Source organism: Mus pahari, chromosome 13 (genome assembly GCF_900095145.1).
Source record: "Mus pahari chromosome 13, PAHARI_EIJ_v1.1, whole genome shotgun sequence".
NCBI classification, from domain to species: domain Eukaryota; kingdom Metazoa; phylum Chordata; class Mammalia; order Rodentia; family Muridae; genus Mus; species Mus pahari.
Window position 1 is genome coordinate 56,472,618 of NC_034602.1, and position 18,595 is coordinate 56,491,212.

Below are 18,595 nucleotides of genomic sequence, written 5' to 3' on the forward strand. Positions count from 1 at the left end.
AAGAGAAGAGAAGAGAAGAGAAAACTGGATGTGGCCCATACCCTCAATCTCAGGGAGCAGGAGCTCAAGGCCAGGCTGATCTACTAGGCAAATACCAGGTCAGACAGGGCTATATGATTAAGACTCTTCTCAAAATACTTGTTTTAGAGTAGGGCCTGGGGCACAAGATGTAGTACCAGCTACTTGGGAAGTTGAAGCCATAAGGTTCCATGTTCAGGATGTCTGGTCAAAGCCAGTCTGATCAGCTTAGCAGAAAAAGAGAAATGCTCGCTGCTCCAAGGTCCCCACATGACTGCAGCTTGGATTTTCTTTATTCTAAAAATATACATTCTTATTTAACCTTTCTTCTGTCAATCCTAAATTCTCTTTCTTCAATAAAAGCTTGCTCTCTACTCCGAGAGGAATCTGGAAGCTCGAGAAGGCTACACAGAGAAACTTTGTCTTCAAACACACACACACACACACACACACACACACACACACACACACACGGGAAGGGGGAGGGGTGACACTGACATTTTCAGTTTCCTCTTAAGAAAGAAGCTAGAAATTTCCATGTTCAATGTGAAATTCTTGGGGTTGAGGCTTTAAAAAACTATGCAGGGCTCGCACACAGCCAGAATTTAAACTGGGGAAGGGAAGAGGGATAGTATTTGAAATAATGATAGTGGTCAGATGATAATAGTTCCCTTTATTTTCCTATATATTTTCCTATTTGAATGAAATTATATTTTGACACATGGGTATGATATATGTTCATATACATGTTCATATCTGCACATACACGTGAATGAAAGATGTTGGCTGAAAAAAATGTTGGGTGGCTAGAGAAATAGTTTGGTGGCTAAGACTACTAGCTGCTCTTTCAAATTAGTCAAGGTAGATTTCTAACACCCATGCTGAACTCCAGCTCTAGGGGATTTCATGCCCATTTCTAGCCTCTGAGGGGACCTACATTCATGCACACCATGAGCTCGCATGCACACACACACACACACACACACACACACACATATCCCAATAAAAGTAAATTGCATCTTTTTTTTTTTTTTTTTTTAATGCTGGGCTGATGCGATGGCTACAAAGGCCTGCTGCCAAACCTGAGTTGAGTTCATGAGATGAGAACCATCAGGTGGAAGGAGAGGACTCCTACAAGCTGTCCTCTGACCTCTACCATGACATGTACCAGAGTGCACACACACAAATATACACATGCTCACATACAATTACTGCTTAAAAAATTTAAAACAAACCAAAGCCCTACACATTAAGCCACCCTGTCACTTAGTAACTAAAGGACACTTGTTTATAAAGAGATAAAAACTAACAGCCCAAATCCTCACCATCTTGGTATTTGAAAGCATTCTATAATTGTTTGCCTATAGGTTATGTGCCTAGGGGACAGAAATAACAATATGTCTCATTGTACTGTGAGGGAGAGAATAGTACCAACAGGTATATGACCCCACTGCATGAGAAGATGAGACAAGGCCCATGTGAGTCAGAACGGGAGTTCTGGGTTACTCTAGATACGATACGAGTGTGTCTCTTAAAACCGTGTCTTCTGAATTTACATGTGTATGTTCAAATTCTATTTTAGGGGCTGACAAGATGGCCAGAGCTATCGGGCAGTGGTGGTGCACGCCTTTAATCCCAGCACTTGGGAGGCAGAGGCAGGTGGATTTCTGAGTTCGAGGTCAGGCTGGTCTACAGAGTGAGTTCCAGGACAGCCAGGGCTATACAGAGAAACCCTGTCTCGAAAAACCAAAAAAAAAAAAAAAAAATTAAACTTTAAAATAATTCTACACTTTGGTCTTCCTTCTTGAGTTTCATGTGGTTTGTGAATTGTATCTTGGGTATTCTGAGCTTCTGGGCTAATATCCACTTATCAGTGAGTGCATACCATGTACGTTCTTTTGTTACTGGGTTATCTCACTCAGGATGGTATTTTCTAGTTCCATCCATTTGCGTAATTATTTCATGAATTCATTGTTTTTAATAGCTGAGTAGTACTCCACTGTGTAAATGTACATTTTCTGTATTCATTCCTCTGTTGAAGGACATCTGGGTTCTTTCTAGCTCTTGGCTATATTGATCCTTCTAACTTAGAAGGGGGAACAAAATACCCATGGGAGGAGTTACAGAGACAAAGTGTGAAGCAGAGACTGAAGGAATGATCATCCAGAGACTGCCCCAGCTGGAGATCTATCCCATATACAATCACCAAACCCAGACACTATTGTGGATACAAACATGAGCTAGCTGACAGGAACCCGTTATAGATGTCTCCTGAGAGGCTCCGCCAGGGCCTGACAAATAAAGAGGTGGATGCTGGTAGCCTAACATTGGACTGAGCACAGGGTCCCCAATGAAGGACCTAGAGAAAGGACCCAAGGAACTGAAGGGGTTTGCAGTCCCATAGGAGGAACTAACCAGTAACCCCAGAGTTCTCAGGGACTAAACCACCAACCAAAGAAAACACATGTTGGGGGGGGGGGGCTGGNGAAATGGCTCAGTGGGTAAGAGCACCCGACTGCTCTTCCGAAGGTCCAGAGTTCAAATCCCAGCAACCACATGGTGGCTCANAACCATCCGTAACAAGATCTGATTCTGGAGTGTCTGAAGACACCTACAGTGTACTTATATATAATAAATAAATAAATAAATCTTTAAAAAAAAAAAAGGAAACACATGGTGGGACTCATGGCTCCAGCTGCATATGTAGCAGAAGATGGCTTAGTTGGTCATCATTGGAAGGAGAAGTCCTTGGTCCTGTGAAGGCTCTATGCCCCAGTGTAGGGGAATGCCAGGGCCAGGAAGGGGGAGTGGATGGGTTGGTGAGCAGGGGTAAGGGGGAAGGGATAGGGGGATTTCAGAGGGCAAACTAGGAAAGGGGATAACAATGTAGATAAAGAAAATATCTAATAAAACATGTAAAAAATAATTTGAAATTTAAAAAAAAAAGAATTCTAATTTATTTTTAAAGACTACATGTGTATGTGTGTGCGTTTGTGTGTGCAGAGGCCACAAGAGGGCACTGGGTGTCTTCCTCTGGTATTCTCTCCCTGAATTGGGGTTGCATTTTCTCAGGGAGGCTGGAAGCCAGCAAGTGACAGCAACAGCTTTGTCTCTGCCCGCCTCAGACACAAACTAAATGTGAGGCTGGTTACATGGGTGCTGAGATGTGAACGCCAGTCTTCATGATTATGCAACAAGCACCTTTAACTTCCGATTCATCTCTCCAGTTCCCTATTTTTCTTGTGGACTAAGCCCAGAGACTTGTATTCTGAACTCTCCTACTGAGCTATAGCACAACCCCTAGAAGGACGTTCTTTCTCCTACTGGCACCCTTGTTCCCAGGGACAAGCACATCTCATGTTTCTTGCACTGAGCAGGTTAAATTGTCCGATCCTTTAATCAATCAGTAAATTTGTTGGTTAATGTTTATACAAAAGCACTCTATATCAGTTAGGTGGTGGTCCTGCACACCTTTAATCTCAGCACTCAAGAGGCAGAGGCAGGAGGATGCTGAGTTTGAGGCCAGCCTGGTCTGCAGAGCAAATCCTAGGCCAGGGCTACACAGTGATCTACAGAGAGTTGCCTGCCTGTGCCTCCCAAAAGCTGGGATTAAAAGGCACCACTCGCTGGCCATACTTCCTTTTTTTCCTTTTTTTTAAATAAAATACTAATTTGTATTTTATATACATTGGTGTTCTGCCTGCATCTATGACTGTGTGAACAGGAATTACAGATAGCTATGAGATGCCATGTGGGTGTTGGGAATTTAATCCAGGTCCTTTGAAAGAGCAGCCAATGTCCTTAACTGGCTGCACCACCTCTCCGAGAACCCCCAGCCCCCACCTCCACACACCATTCTTTTTTCTTTTCTTTTTTTTCTTTTTTTCTTTTTTTTTAATTTTTTTTTTCTTTTTGAGAGGTCTCAGGAAATCCACAATGGCCTTGATACTCCTGGGTAACCTACTTCAACCTCCTAAATGCTGGGATTAAAGCTAGAGGGATGTTTTTGTTTTGTTGTCTACATCTATGGTGGGACAGAAAGGAAGGGGTGACGTCGAATTGTGCTGTTCTGAATGGGGGAAAAACACTGAGCTGTGGCTCAGACATACAACTGCCCCAATGATGTACACTATGTGACTAGCAAAACCAGTCAGTTCTGGAATTTTCTAATATGTTTGCATTGAGCCCCATCTTGTTTTGAGGCAGAATCTCCAATTTATGTCACACTCTGTACTCGAGGATTGTTAGCCTGTAAACTTCTAGGTCGGAGATTCTCTTACCTGCCATCTGCCTCAGGAGTATTGAGATCATGGACGTGTACCAGTGTATCCAAATTCTTTTACAAAGGTTCTGGGGCTCAAACTTGATCATCAAGCCAGCTAGAAGCATGGGGTGAGACCCTGCCTAAAACACCAGCACTTGGGAAGCAGAGACAGATAGATCTCTGTGTTCAAGCAAGTTCTAGGCCTGCTCCATAAGGAGAACAGGAAACTAGGCTGGGGATGCAGCTCAGTGGGAAGAGGGCTTGCTGAGCAGTTACGAGGCCTAGTCTTGACCCCCAGCACTGCACAGCACTGGGAAGCTGAGAAGGAGATGGCTCTGTGGTTAGGACCACATGTGGGTCTGGCACAGGCACCTCTGTTCTCAGCTTCTATTTCAGGCAGCTCCAGGGATCCAATGACCTCTTCCGTATTCCAAGGGTGTACACACACACATGCATACATGCATGCATACATACATACATACATACATACATATAACTAGGATTGAGGAACCTTCAGGGACTTCTGGTTTCACATGCATACACACAGGAAATACAAGTCCAAGACTATCTCTGGCTACACAGTGAGTTTGAGGACAGCCTGAGCTACTGCTATCTCAAGAGGAAAACTAGTTCCGGTATGAAAGCAATGATCATATTCAAATAGCTCGTATGTCACAAACCTTGGACAGGAAGTCACATTGTGAATGCCAGAAGAGATCTCAGTCTCCATGTTCGAGATAGGACCAGTCATGCAAATTACAGCTGTTTCGAGATTATAAAGACAACTTCATAATGCTACGAAAATTAGACAGCTAGTAGTAAGCTTCCCGTTATCTAAGGATACATTTCTGAGCAACATTTGAATGTCGCTGGGAAACAGGCAAGGAAAGATATAGTCAGGCTGAAGCTGGTCCGCTACTGTTTAAAACCACTAGAGCTGTAACAAAAACATTTCCCTTACTGTGGAAATAAACCCATTATATACCTGAGAAATCAGTTACCTTTCACCTAGGAGTTAAGATTCCCTAACTCTTATCACAGCAACCAATTGTAATTACAATTTCCTGAAATACTGCAAACAGTATGGTCAGTGAAAAAAGTTCTCTCTGGGCCATAGGGTGGCTTAGCAGTTAAACCCCTTTGTCAACAAGCCTGACAACCAGGATTCAATCCCCAAAACCTGTCTCCCACAGGTTGTCCTAACTTAGACATAGACATAGATAAACACAGAAAAACAAAGACACAAAAACAACAAGGCATATTCTTACCTCTTTTTTTTTTTTTTCTAGACACGATTTCTCTGTGTAGCCCTGGCTATCCTGGACCGCACTCTGTAGACTGGGCTGGCCTTGAACTCACATAGATCTGCCTGTCTCTGCCTCCCAAGAGTTGAGACTAAAGGTGCATTACATTATATTACAGCATTTTTAAGAGACCAAGAACAAGGGGTAGTATTGGTGTATACCTTTAATCCCAGAGAAGCAGAGGTGGTTGGATCTATATTGGGTTTGAGGCCAGTATAGTCTACACAGCAAGTTCCAGGATAGCCTGGACTACGTGGAGTCTTTCTTTTTAAAAACAAACAAACAAACAAACAAAACCAGAAAGACCCAGAGCTTCAGACAGAGCAGTATCGTTCAAAGGGTAGAAAGCAAAGCAGATGGACGGACAGTAACTATCCAGCTGCATAGAGGCAAGTGGCCTATGAGAGTGTAAAGGAATAGCAGAGCATGGCACTTAGGAGTGCTGTGCTAGTGAGCACTGTGCAGCATGGCTCACTGTAGACAATACAAGTTTTCAAGTATATAGCCAACAAATGGCACGTGTACAGTGGTCCTATCACAGCCTTGGGGGACAGCAACTCTCTCCTGCTTGTACTTTTGTTTTTAAGACTGGGTCTCACTATGTGTATGCCAGGCTGGTCTCAAACTCAGAGATCTCCCTGCCTCTGCCTCTGCCTCCTGAGTGCTGATATCAGAGGGCTAGCCCTGAGCATCTGACCCTTTGCCTCCTCCTCCCAAGTGCTGAGATTATTGGGATTAAAGTCATGGACCGCAAGGCCTTGGTTTGTATAGTGCTGAGCATACATCTAGGGCCTCATGTATGCTAGGCAAGAGCTCTATTAATTAAATTGTGGCCCCAGGCCCTCACCTACTTATTTAAACAAAGAACTTGCTGGGTATGGTGCCTCGTACCTATAATGTAACCAACCTGGGCTACATAAGTGATTTCCAGGCCAGCCACGGCTACACAGGAAGACCCTGACTTTAATGAATGAATGGATGGATGTATGGATGAATGAATGAAAAGAGGGAAGAAAGGAAGAAAGGAAAAGAGAGAGAGAGAGAAACTAAAATAAAGAGGAAGGAACTAAGGTCCTGAGAGTTTCGGTGGCTTGCTCAAAAAGACACAAGATGCAGAGGAAGCATTCAAGCCTATGTCTTTTCTCATTTCTCCTTTCCTGAAAATGATTTAGCTAACAAATCCTTAGGGACTCTAAGAACAGGCAAAAAAGCTTGCAGAAAGATACAGAAGAATCAACAGGCAGCCCCCAACTCTAAGAGCTGAAATACTAATATTTCTTAACACAATGCAATCTCATACTAACACACAAATAACTGCAAATAAACATGCTGGTCCAACCGCAGTAAAAAGATCAAAATACTCACACACACACACACACACACACACACACACACACACACACAGGCACAGAGTCCTGAGGGGACTTTCCTTCTAGCCCATTCCGACTAGGGTAACTATTTAAAAAATGCGTACTTTTTATTTTATATGTAGGTTTGTTTGTATGTGTAGGCTATGTAGGTGGTGGCCTTGGTGTCTGGACATCAATGGTGTATTCTCACTACTTTCTTACTTTCTTTCTTTCTTTTTTTTTTTTAGACAGGATTTCTCTGTGTAGTCCTGGCTGTCCTAGAACTAACTCTGTAGACCAGGCTGGCCTGGAACTCAAGAAATTCACCTGCCTCTGGCTCCCAAGTGCTGGGATTAAAGACATGCACCACCATGCCCGGCCTCACTGCATTATTAAATGGCAAGAAAGGACATGCTATGGGCCCCTTTTACAAGGACACTAACCACACTTCCAAGGCTCTTTGCCCTCATTATCTACTTACCTCCCAAAAGCCTTTCCTCCTTGGCCCATTACACTTGTGATTAAAACTTCAACATATTCAGACTATAGCACTTTACCTCTGCCAACTCTCAAAATTCACAAAATCCATGCCCTTCTCAAATATAAAACACGTTAGACTAATCTAGTAGCCCTCCCAACACTCCTGTATCAAGTCACAAGTCTGAAGTCCTGGCTCAGATTCCTCAGTGGGTAAAGGCGCCTGCTGCCAACACCGACAATCTGAGTCTGACTCTCAGACCCACACTGGAGAAGACAGACAGACATTGTCCTCTGACCTCCTCAGAGGCGTCACTGTGCTCATGCTCACCCCCAGATCCCTCCAAAACATGGAATTTTTAAAAAAGTCAGCAGGCAGTGCAGGTGCATACCTTTGATCCCAGTAGTCAGGAGGCAGAGGCAGGGGGATCTCTGTGAGTTTGAGGCTAGCTGGGTCTAAAGATTGAGTGCCAGGACAGCCAGAGCTACACAGTGAAACCATGTCTTGAAAAGCAAAAACAAACAAAGTCTAGGACTTGGGAAGTGGGCTTAGTGGTTAAGCACACACGCTGCCCTTCCAAAGGACCCAGGTCAATTGCTAGCTCCCAGATCAGGTGGCTCATAACTTTTACCTCCATGGGATCTGACATGCTGTTCTAGCCTCTGGGAGCTCCTGCATCCACCTGCACACACCTACACAATACACACACATAAACAAAACTCCTATATAGGAAGAAAAATCTGAAGCCCGAAAGCTTACCTACATGCCACAAGGTTGGGAATGCCGTTCGGTGCGTGCCAAGCATGGGGCCCACTCCTGAATGACTGAATGTCATCTAAGCAGGGTCAGACTCAGGATATGACTCATCCTCAGGCAAAGTGTTCTACAGCTATGAACCTGGGCCGGGCAGTGTGCAGCTACCAGGATTTCCTGTTGTCTGTGAAGGGAAGGCTTCCACAGGAGGGCAGCCTTCCACAGAACATGCTATCCTTGGTCCTCTGGAGCCTGTGAGCACCAGGATGCTTTCAGTCCTTTTGCCCCCAACCTCCTGAACTCTGGCCAGCTGGTTTTTTGGGAGGGACAGTCTCATACTTTCCAAAGTGCGGTTGGGATTCTCTGTAAGTGGTGCCTGACTACCCACATCCTCATCAAAGGCAGCTTCACATCCAATGCCCAGCACAAAACAAATGAAAGGTCTGGCCGGCCATACCCGTGTTCTCTCCCAAACATAGCCAAGCCTTCTCACTCCTCTCCACAGGACTACTCAGCGAGGTGTTCTCTAAGAATGAGGTTTATCTCCAGCTCTCTCCTCAGCCCTCAGCCAAATCACCTTGCAAAATTACATCTGTGAACACATAAGCTTCCTAAGGCACTATTTAAAAACTCTGGTTTCTATGCGCTGGACAGGGGCACAGCTATTCCGCATCTAGAGGGTTGCTCAAGTCCTACCCTTACTTCCAGTTCACTCTGAGCAAGTTTGAGCTGCTACAGCAAGTGCACAGCCGGGGAGCTTACAGAAACAAAACTGCTCACACTTCAGAGGCTAAGTCTTTCTCATGGCAATGGCTATGTCTGTAAGACAGGAGCTGCAAGCTTCTCTCTAAGGCCTTGTCCTGGGGAAGGAGGAGGGAAGAGGTGCTAAGACAGGGGTCTCATGCACCTCAGGATAGCCTTGAACTGACCTCCATAACAGAGGGAAGCCTTTCTTGACCTGCTGATCGTCCTTTGCCTGCAATGTAACGGATTGCAGCTATGTGCCGCCACACCAGGTTTCCTTACAAGGGTGTCAGTCTTCCTCCTGATATTCTCTTCCCAAAGTTAAGGTTCCAGACACACTTCTTGAGGAAACACAGGCAACCTGGAGAATACTATGTTTTCAGCACTGCCTTTTCTTTAGGGTCTTTTTGTTTGTTTGTTTGTTTTTGGAGTCAGGGTTTCTTTGTACACCTCTGACTGTCTTGCAAGTCTGTAGACTAGGCTGGCCTCGAACTCTCAGAAGTCTGCCCACCTCTGCTGGGATTAAAGGGCGCCACCTGGCATGCCTTTTCTAATTAAGCATTTTTTTTTTTAATCCTTACCAATAATTGATTCATATTCCAAGAATCACTTTAGACAGCTTACCAAGTCATCAAGGGATTAGCTCATAAAATGTCTTAAAGGATTTCAAGTTATTAGCATTACCAAACGGGATAAACCACTTAGCCTCTGTGACTCTGGTTTATCTATAAAACAGGACTGATAACTCAAACTATTCTTCGCTGTGAAGGAGAGTGAGAGGATCACATGACAAGTTTTAAGAGTCCTGAAAATGCCAAAGGCCAACTCAACAGAAGGCATCTTCAACCCTTAGCAGTAAACTGCCTTAAACTGCTTCCATTCCCCTGGGGACGTTGGGTATTATTCTGCACAGGGGGGAAGGGAAGGAAGATGTCTACCTACCCTGAAGCCCCAGTGACTTCTTGTCTTTTCTCAGCTATACTTTACTCCTGTACTATCTCAAAGAATCTCTTTACCTGGTCAAGGTACAGAGTAAAATTTACCATAAATGGCCAAATAAATGTTTCAACTAAACTATATTCACTATCATTAAAGTTTCCAATTCTGAAAATAGTTCCTAAAATTTCTTCTTAAGAGTATTTTCAACCTTGGGGAGCATAGCTATAGGTCACACTTGCCTGGCATGCACAAAGCCCTAGGCCAGTTCTCAGCAATACACACACATACAGAGGGCGAGGGGATAGAACTAGTCACATTCCAAAGAAAAAATGTCAACAGATTAAAAAAAAAAAAATCCACACTAGCCATCTGCAATTACAGTGAATATGTTATATATAAGTGCTAATACAGTAGCTTTTAATAGCTGTGTTACAATTTATAGATGAGCTCTGAAATAGTGAGCTCTATCAAATGCAATGGCAGCTGATGAGTGGTGATGGCAGACATTGATGAGCTATGAGTTCCAGGATACTCTGGGTTACATAGACCCTGTCTAAAACAATCAACCACCCAACCAACCAACCACCCAACAGGCACCAAAGCACTGACCTCTAGAGCTCTGGAATGTACGCCTTGGAGGTGCTTCCACCCCCCACCCCCCACCCCGCCCCCCCCACCCCCCACCCCGCAGCCTGATTAGAAGCACCTTTAGGTGTGTGAAAATTTGGAAGTTCTGACAGTTCGATGGGGTCAACGAGCATAAAGCGGCTCTGCTCTGCAGTTACCCAAAGCTGAGGCATCTGTGTTTTGACTGCAATTTTTAAAAAGCAAAAAGGGAACTGAAAATCCAGTATGAAAATAAGTAACAGGGGAAACTTTCTCCAAAATAAAAGCAGTGCCATTGAAAATGTTATTAAATGTTTGTATAAGCACTATGATACACCTAAATGTTGGTTAGTTTTGAAAAATATACATGTTTTCAGAGTTGACTATTTTAAAACTATATATATTTCAAATTATAGTTTCCAAATACCTCATCCTGCCACCCCAGGAAAAACCCAAATTCAAGGTCAAGCCCCTCCTCAGAGGCAGCTCTAATACAAATGGTTACAGATTCTTCTAGCCACTGCCAAGTTCATGCAAACTGCCTATATTTTCTGAACTACTACTAATTTCATTTTGAGTCACGAAAGAGTTTTATATTTATTAATTTACTATTACTTTTTTTTTTTTTTTTTTTTTTTTTTTTTTGGCTTTTCGAGACAGGGTTTCTCTGTGTAGCCCTGGCTGTCCTGGAGCTCCCTCTGTAGACCAGGCTGGCCTTTAATTCAGAGATCCACCTGCTTCTACCTCCTAAATCCTGGGATTAAATGGGTCAGCCACTGCCTGCTATTACCATTTTTTTTCACTCTTACTGTGTAGTTCTGGTTGGCTAGCATGGAATTCACTATGCAGATCAATCTGGCCTCAAACTCAGGCAGATCTGCCTTTCTCTGCCACCTAAGTGCTGAGACTAAAGGTATACCATGACACCCTGCTATGGCTTATTTTATAACTAAACTGGTTACTGTAATTCTTCAGTTTGAGTTAACTAAACATGGTTCTTCATGGTATTTATAAGCATGGTAACTATTTTCATGCCCAGATAACTGAAAACTTCAAGTGATTTTTATTCAAAAAAATTTTTTTTGGTTATTCAAAATATTTTATAACATAAAGCCTATTAAAACCATGTTTAGTGGGGTGTAGGTTGTAGCTTAACAGGATAGTCTTTGTATAACTTGTAAGAGGCCACAGGTTCAATTCCCATCACTAACAGAAAAGGGAAGAGTTAACAGGCTACCATGGCCTACACTGAGACCCTTTCTCAGTCTGGAGAGACCTCTCTGGGGTTAAAAGCACTGGCTGCTTTTTCCAGAGGACCCAGTTTTGGTTCCCAGCATCCACACAGTGCTCCACAACCATCAATAACTCCAGCTCCAGGGGATCCGATGCCTTCTTCTGCCCTCCTCAGGCACCAGGCACTTACATGGTGCACAGACATACACGAAGGCAAACATCCACACCCATAAAATAAAAAGTAATAATTAAAAAACCATGGACAGGGGAAGGCAAGTACTTCAGAGAGCATACAGCCCAGCCACTGGTCTTAAACATCACTGCCCATTGTAACTGGTAACGGGCAGATGAAGTTGAGGGAGAAATACAGGGCTATTAATAGAAGCCCAAGGCCCCCAAGTAAGGCGAGAGCTGGTGACCTAAGTCTCCACAGAAAGAGCGAGGCTAAAAGAGGACAGAAGGCTAAACAGTAGTCCTTGTCTGTGTTGAAGTCACAGATGTGAATGCACAATCACATGTATCTTCTCCCTCATTTGCAAAGTGGTCTTGCCCTGAGAATTCTCTGCAGTTTATGCTTATCCTAATGCAGTCCAGAGAGTAAGGCACTCACACCAACAGATGTAGAAACAAATGACTCATCAACAAGGGTATCTTTTTGACAGGAGAAACATAAAGAAAGAGGAGGAAAATATCCCGGAACTTACTTAGTGCTAACCAGGTAGGCTCTCAGAGCAGAGAGGACCTGGAAGGTTTTAGAGGTTTCTTTGTGGTCACTGCTGCTGATTGTTTTGTTGGAAATAAGGCCTCACTAAGCTGCCCACATTGGTCTCAAACGGTCTTCCTCCCTCAGCATCCTGAGTAGCCAAAAATAGGAATGCTTAGAGTATTTCTCAAAATGGTCTCCTAATTCTGTAACTTTGAACAATAAAACATCAACATTTTCTTTTTCAAAAGAAAATCTTTCACATAGACAGAAAACACTATTTTGTCCTCAACTAAAAGCTTAGGGCTGGGGCTGGAGAGATGGTTCAGTGGTTAAGAGCACTGACTGCTCTTCCAGAGGTCCTGAGTTCAATTCCCAGCAACCACATTGTGGCTCACAGCCATCTATCTATTAATGGGATCTGATGCTCTCTTCTGGTATGTCTGAAGATAGCTACAGTGTACTCACATCCATAAAGATTTATTAATCTTAAAAAAAAAAAAAAAAAAAAAAAACTGAAGTTACCTTTAAAAAACAAAAAAACAAAAAACCTTAGGGCTGGAGAGATGGTTCATCAGTTAAGAGCCCTGGCCACTTTTCTAGAGGACCCAATACTCACACAGTAGACAACAACTTCAGTTCCAGGAAATCAAACGTAGTCTTTGACCTCTGTGAATACTGCATGTATGTGGTGCACATGCGTGCAGGCAAACCACCCATATGCAGAAAATAAAAACAAGTACATAATAAAAAATAGCCCGGCTTATTGAAAGTAGTGTGCATAGTTCTAAGTGCCCTTGCTCACAGGAGTAAGACACCCTGAGGAAGCACAGGCTTGGGGTGAGCCACTCACATGTCTCAGTGTCTTCATTATAAGATGTGGGTAGACTGCTCTGTAGCTACATGAAAAAAAAAAAAAAAGTAATATTTAGCATAGTAACCTTGTCTAACGCACCCCAAATCAGGACCACTATAAAGGAGCTATCTTCTGAAAAGGAGACACTAAAAACCAAGGAACATTCTCAAACTTTAATGGACAACAAAATCACCCAAAGGGTTTGTTGAAAGTGCAAATTTGGAGCTGGGTGTGGTGGCTCCTGTCTGTAATTACACTGGGGAAGCCTCTGGGGGAGAAACAGGAAGACCTCCAGTTAACCAAGGCCAGCCCAAGCTATGGAGCCGAGACACCGCCTCAAAACCCCCAAAGCCTAGTGGAAGTAAGGGCAGAAGTTCAAGATGGCCAGCCTAGGCTGCATAAAACCCCACCTCAAAAAATAACAAAAGGTACAGCCAAGATCTGGGGTGTAACTCAATGGGAAGGCGCACTTGCCTACCATGTACAAGGGTTGGGTTCAATTTGCAGCACCACAAAAAAAAAAGTGGGTTGGGAAGGACACGGACTCTGGGAAACCCACTTCTCCAAGGTTCCACAGGTCTAAAGTAGAATGATGCTCTTTGGCACAAACGCCAAAGATCATTAAACAGAATTAAGACTGTTCTATAAGAAGCTGCTGAAAATTAGTTTTCTGAGAAAAGAACAGGCCTGAGGAGGAGGAGGAACACAGAAACGTCCACAAATTCATTCATCCAGCAACAGTCACAGCGTTCCTATTAGGCCTTTCTGAAGAACTGCCAGCGTAAGAAGCATAAAACAATTAAATTAAGGCAATCCAGCTAGTGGTTAACGCTGTAAGATAACAAGAATAGAGAAATGAGGTGATTCCTTTGAAAAGCCAACAACATCTGAACTGCAACTCGAATGACAAAAATGAACTGGCCAAGGCAGACTTGGAGAATACTGGAGCCCAGGGGTACAGGAAGAGCAAAGGTCTTCAGGCAGTAGTTCAGATGCTAGTAGATTCAGACACGACAGAAAGAGATGAAAACCAAGAATCCAAGGATGTGCCAGGCTCCATCGTACAGGGTTAGGTAGGAAGTGGCTAACAAACCTACTACTCAAAGGCTGACCTCCAACTCACGACAACACCTGCTTGCCTCTGCCTCACAGGAGTGCTGGGAATTAAAGGATTCTGTCACCATGCCAGGCCAGGGTTTTATCCTGAATGGGAGCCTTTCAATCAACTGTGTGTGTGTGTGTGTGTGTGTGTGTGTGTGTGTGAGAGAGAGAGAGAGAGAGAGAGAGAGAGAGAGAGAGAGAGAGCGCCCAAGTGAGTGGGCAAGCACCTAAACTAAAATTTGAGGAAACTTAGGCCGTGACATGAGGGATGCACTGTAAGTAAGTTGCCAAAGTTGGAGACAGGCCAGGAAATTACTTCAGTTGACCACATAAGAGACTGTGGTAGTCTAGCAAGGGCGGTAAGCACCAGGGACGGCAACGGAGTGCACACTGAGTGCTGTAATCTCTTCTAATTAAAGGGGCTGCAGAGATAGCTCCATCATTAAGAGCACTTGCTTCTTGTTGAGGGGACCCCAGTTTGGTTCCTAGTACCCTTGCCTGGTGGATCATAAACTCGTAACTACTTTACATCTAGCACTAGGGAATCCAGTACCCTCTTCTGGCATGCGCACACATACACATATACATATACATATACACCACACACACACACACACACACACACACATGCACATTAGATATAGACATACACACACAAAAAAAATAAATCGTAAAGACTTGTAAAAATTAAAGAACAAGAACCAAGCCACAGAGAGTACTAACCATCTGGAATTACTCAGGAGATGATGAACAACAAAAGACACTTACAGGTCTTAGGGACGCTTATGAGACATCAGCCCAAAGTGGCATTAGCAGACTTAGGCTACTTCACGGTACTTAGCCTTTGAAGTTGGGGTGAAGAGGGCATTTCGTTTCTAGATAGGCGCCTTTGGTATCAGGGGTTAAAAACCAAACAATAAAAAACCTGTAACAGATGGCACATACCTAAAGCCCAAAGCTAAAAAAGTAATTAAGTATGCTATGCAAAGTAGATTCCTCCAGACTCTTATGGATGGGGTTGGTAACAGGTGCCTGCATTTGGAATACAGTATAACTAAGGGTTAAACCTGAACTTACCTGTGGAGTCATTAGATACAAAAAACCTCACTAACATTTCACATTGCACTTGCCGCCTGGGCTGTTTAACAAGCCCAGTAAGCCTACATGCCATTCAGTGGCTGTTTTACTAAGTCTCACAGTATCACCAATAGAGACATGGGGGGAAACTTTCCACGCCATGGCTTTAATAGCTATGGCTCTTCCAACATGGTGGAATTTCACCCTAAAAGGCCCATAGGCCATAGCTGCAAATACATACATACATTCCTCAAAAAAAAAAAAAAAAGTATCAGTATGTAAAGCCACAGCGAGGGGTGGCTCAGAGATTACAGCACGAACTACTCTTTCAGAGGACCTGGGTTTGGTTCCCAGCAACACAGCCACTCATAATCCTCTGTAACTTCAATCCCAGAGATCCACCACCCCCTTGGGCACCCAGGAATGCACAAGGTGCACAAACATACATATAGGCAAAGTACCTATACACAATAAATAAAATAAATAAATTTTAAAAAACAAATGTAGTACGATACCATATTTTTATGAAGCAGTTGCAAAAGCATCTTGAAGGATATGAACTAACATTCCAGCAAGAGGAGAGGCACTATTATCATTCTTTTCTCCTCGAGTAATTCTAAAAACATCTCCTCCAATCACTACAAAAACATCTCACAAAACAAAAAATATTGTTTTAGGATAGTAAAAAGGGTGGGTTGGGTTGTTTTGTTTTTTTTTTTAATCCGAAAAGGGGGAAGTGCAAAAAGAAAATTCTCCTTTTGTCTATATCATCAGGATTCCAAGTATGGTAGAAAAAAAGGGGGACGGGGAAATCCATGACCTACACAGGGGGAAAAGATTTGATAAGAGCCCGTTACTGCCCAAGGGCACACCCTTCAAAGATAGGGGTCTAAATTCCTAAGAATTATTCCCAGGCTTGATGGAAAGCAACCAATCTGTTTTCCTCGTTCTTTCCTGCTGCTTTCCACAGAAACACTTTTAAGTATCTTGGAGAGGGGGAAATGTCCCTTTTCGAAACCACGATGGAACATCCAGGCTTGGTTTTCTGGTCTGAGTGCGGAGGGCAAAAGGGTGGGCGGCTACACTGAAGGAATCTGCGCGAGCAGGGAGTCACCTGAAGCAGGAGCACTCAGCTGCTTCCCCTAACCTCCACAGCAGACACAGGGAAGCGAGCGTCCCCAGACCAGAACCCTTGGGGAACTGTAGGTTTTTCCAAATTCTGGTACGAATAGCTGCCAACTGATACAACACAAAATCGGGAGGGTGTCTTCCACACAAGCAGGTATTATAAGTGCTTCCTGATGCTCATCAGGCGCTCCAAATGTAAACCCAGGGCATTCCATTACTAAGGCCGCATCATCGGTTTTTCCAACTGGGGCAACTAAAAGCATCCTGCCGCCTCGCTACAGTTAGCAAGTATCATCTTGGCTAACATCCTAACGTTTAAGCAGCCACTTCGGAAAACTTCGGCTTTAAGCAGCGACACGGATCTCAAACCACTGCCAGGCTGTTGCCCTGCATTCCTTCCGATAACGGTGCTGCTACCTGCTCCATTGTCAGCCTCGGCTTCACGTACTGAACCAACAGAAAAGGGGAATCCTTTAAATCCGCAACACAATGGAGGCTAAAAGAAGAGCTCTGGCTTTCAGGATGGCAGCTACCAGCACACCACAACAAAAGGGCCGCGTCCGGGTGACTTCATAGAACCCACCAGGCAAACGCCACCGCCCGGCTTTCGGGGTGACTGTCCCTAACCCCCTGCACGCCCGCGCCGCCTATGTGGCCCTAAAAGTGAAAGCATCCGGACTGCGGGTGCCTGTGCAGCCCCGCTGCAGGCTGCCGGGCCAGCGGCTGCGGGCTCCCCGGGTGCAGCGCCCAGCCAGAGGCGCCCGCTCCGCCGCAGCGGTCCCCGGGAGCGCGCGGCCACAGAAGTGGCGACGCGAAGAGGGTCGCCGAGGAGGGCGGTGGGCCAGGAGGGGGACACTCACCCGCCCAAACCAGCGGCGGGCGGGGAGGGTGGCGGCCGGGAGCGTTCCGGACACCGCTGTCGCTGCCGCTGCTGCTGGCCGCCGGCCTCCTCCCCTCTGTTTGGATTCGATAGACCACGTCACTCTTAGCCACGAGACCCGGATCTGCCGGCTCCCCGAGGGCGGCGCAACAGATTGTTGCGCCCCGAGCCTCTCGTGACCCTACCTAGGGAGCATGCGCGTGTCGCGCGGGCCACCTGCGTCGGAGGGGGGCGGCTCCCGCAGCTCCGGCGCTGACGTGCGTGGGCGCGCCGGGCGCGGAGGAGGCAGTTCCGGTGTGGCGGGGTGGGGTTGCTCCACGGTGGAAGGGAGGGAGCTCGGGCTGTTGAGTTGCCCCACGTCGCCTCCGTGTTGTCTTCCGTGGTCATGATCGTGTGACGTGTGTGTCTGTTTGCCGAGGGAATGGCTTCAGTCCACCGCGGCGTTTAGGCGTAGTTAGGCGGAGGGGCGGGCGCACGAATTGATGACCCTGAGACCCGGTCTACCTGCAGAGGTGGCGGTGGGGGTTCATCAGCAGGCACACGTGAAAAATCGGAACTCCAAGATCGCAGAAGCGTGTCAGCTGGGGGTGGGGAGGGGTGAGTGAGTGATCCTGAGGACGTTCGGATTTTAAATTAAGTTCAACCTTAACGTGAAAAGAGAGATGTTAGAAGCCAGATGTGATGGCTCAACAGCACTCGAGACAGGCTGGTTTACGGAGCGGAGCGAGTTCCAGGACAGCCAGGGCTACACAGAGAAACCCTGGGGGAGTGTGTGAATTTGAGCCCAGCCAATGCAGCATAGAATATGCCTGCTTTTTGTTGTTGTTGCTTTTTTTTTTTTTTAAGTGAGGGGAGCCTAGACATGGGTTTGCCTTCCTGGTGAGGGAGGGAATGTGGCCAAAGGAGGTTGCAGCACACCTTTGTTGGGCTAGGAAGCACTATTTCGGACAATCCAAAGACAGCTTGATGCCTACGTAAGAAAGGTCGGGAAATGCCAGTAAATTGAAGGGTGGGGCCTGATAAGCAAAAAGAGCGTCTCTGGAAGCAGCTGTGGAAGCCTTAATTCTGCAGATGTATCCAGTGACCTCAAGGAGCTCTGGACGAAACTAAGCATACAAGAAAAAATTATCCTGCGAATCTAAAGTCTGGACAAAAAAAAAGT

At 45.1% G+C, this 18,595-nt stretch overlaps 1 protein-coding gene across 2 annotated transcripts in view; it reads right to left on the reverse strand.

Annotated features, from left to right (window-relative positions):
• Smim14 (small integral membrane protein 14) overlaps nt 1–18,057 on the reverse strand; it is a 43,479-nt gene extending 25,422 nt beyond the window's left edge. The window contains exon 1 of one of the 2 annotated variants that reach the window (XM_021210907.2): nt 17,414–18,057. The gene's annotated coding sequence lies outside the window, so the exon portion shown is untranslated. Of the gene's footprint in view, nt 1–16,970; nt 17,175–17,413 lie in introns of those variants that run through there. The other variant, XM_029545401.1, reaches the window with a different exon arrangement.
• Between the last annotated feature and the right edge of the window lie 538 nt (nt 18,058–18,595).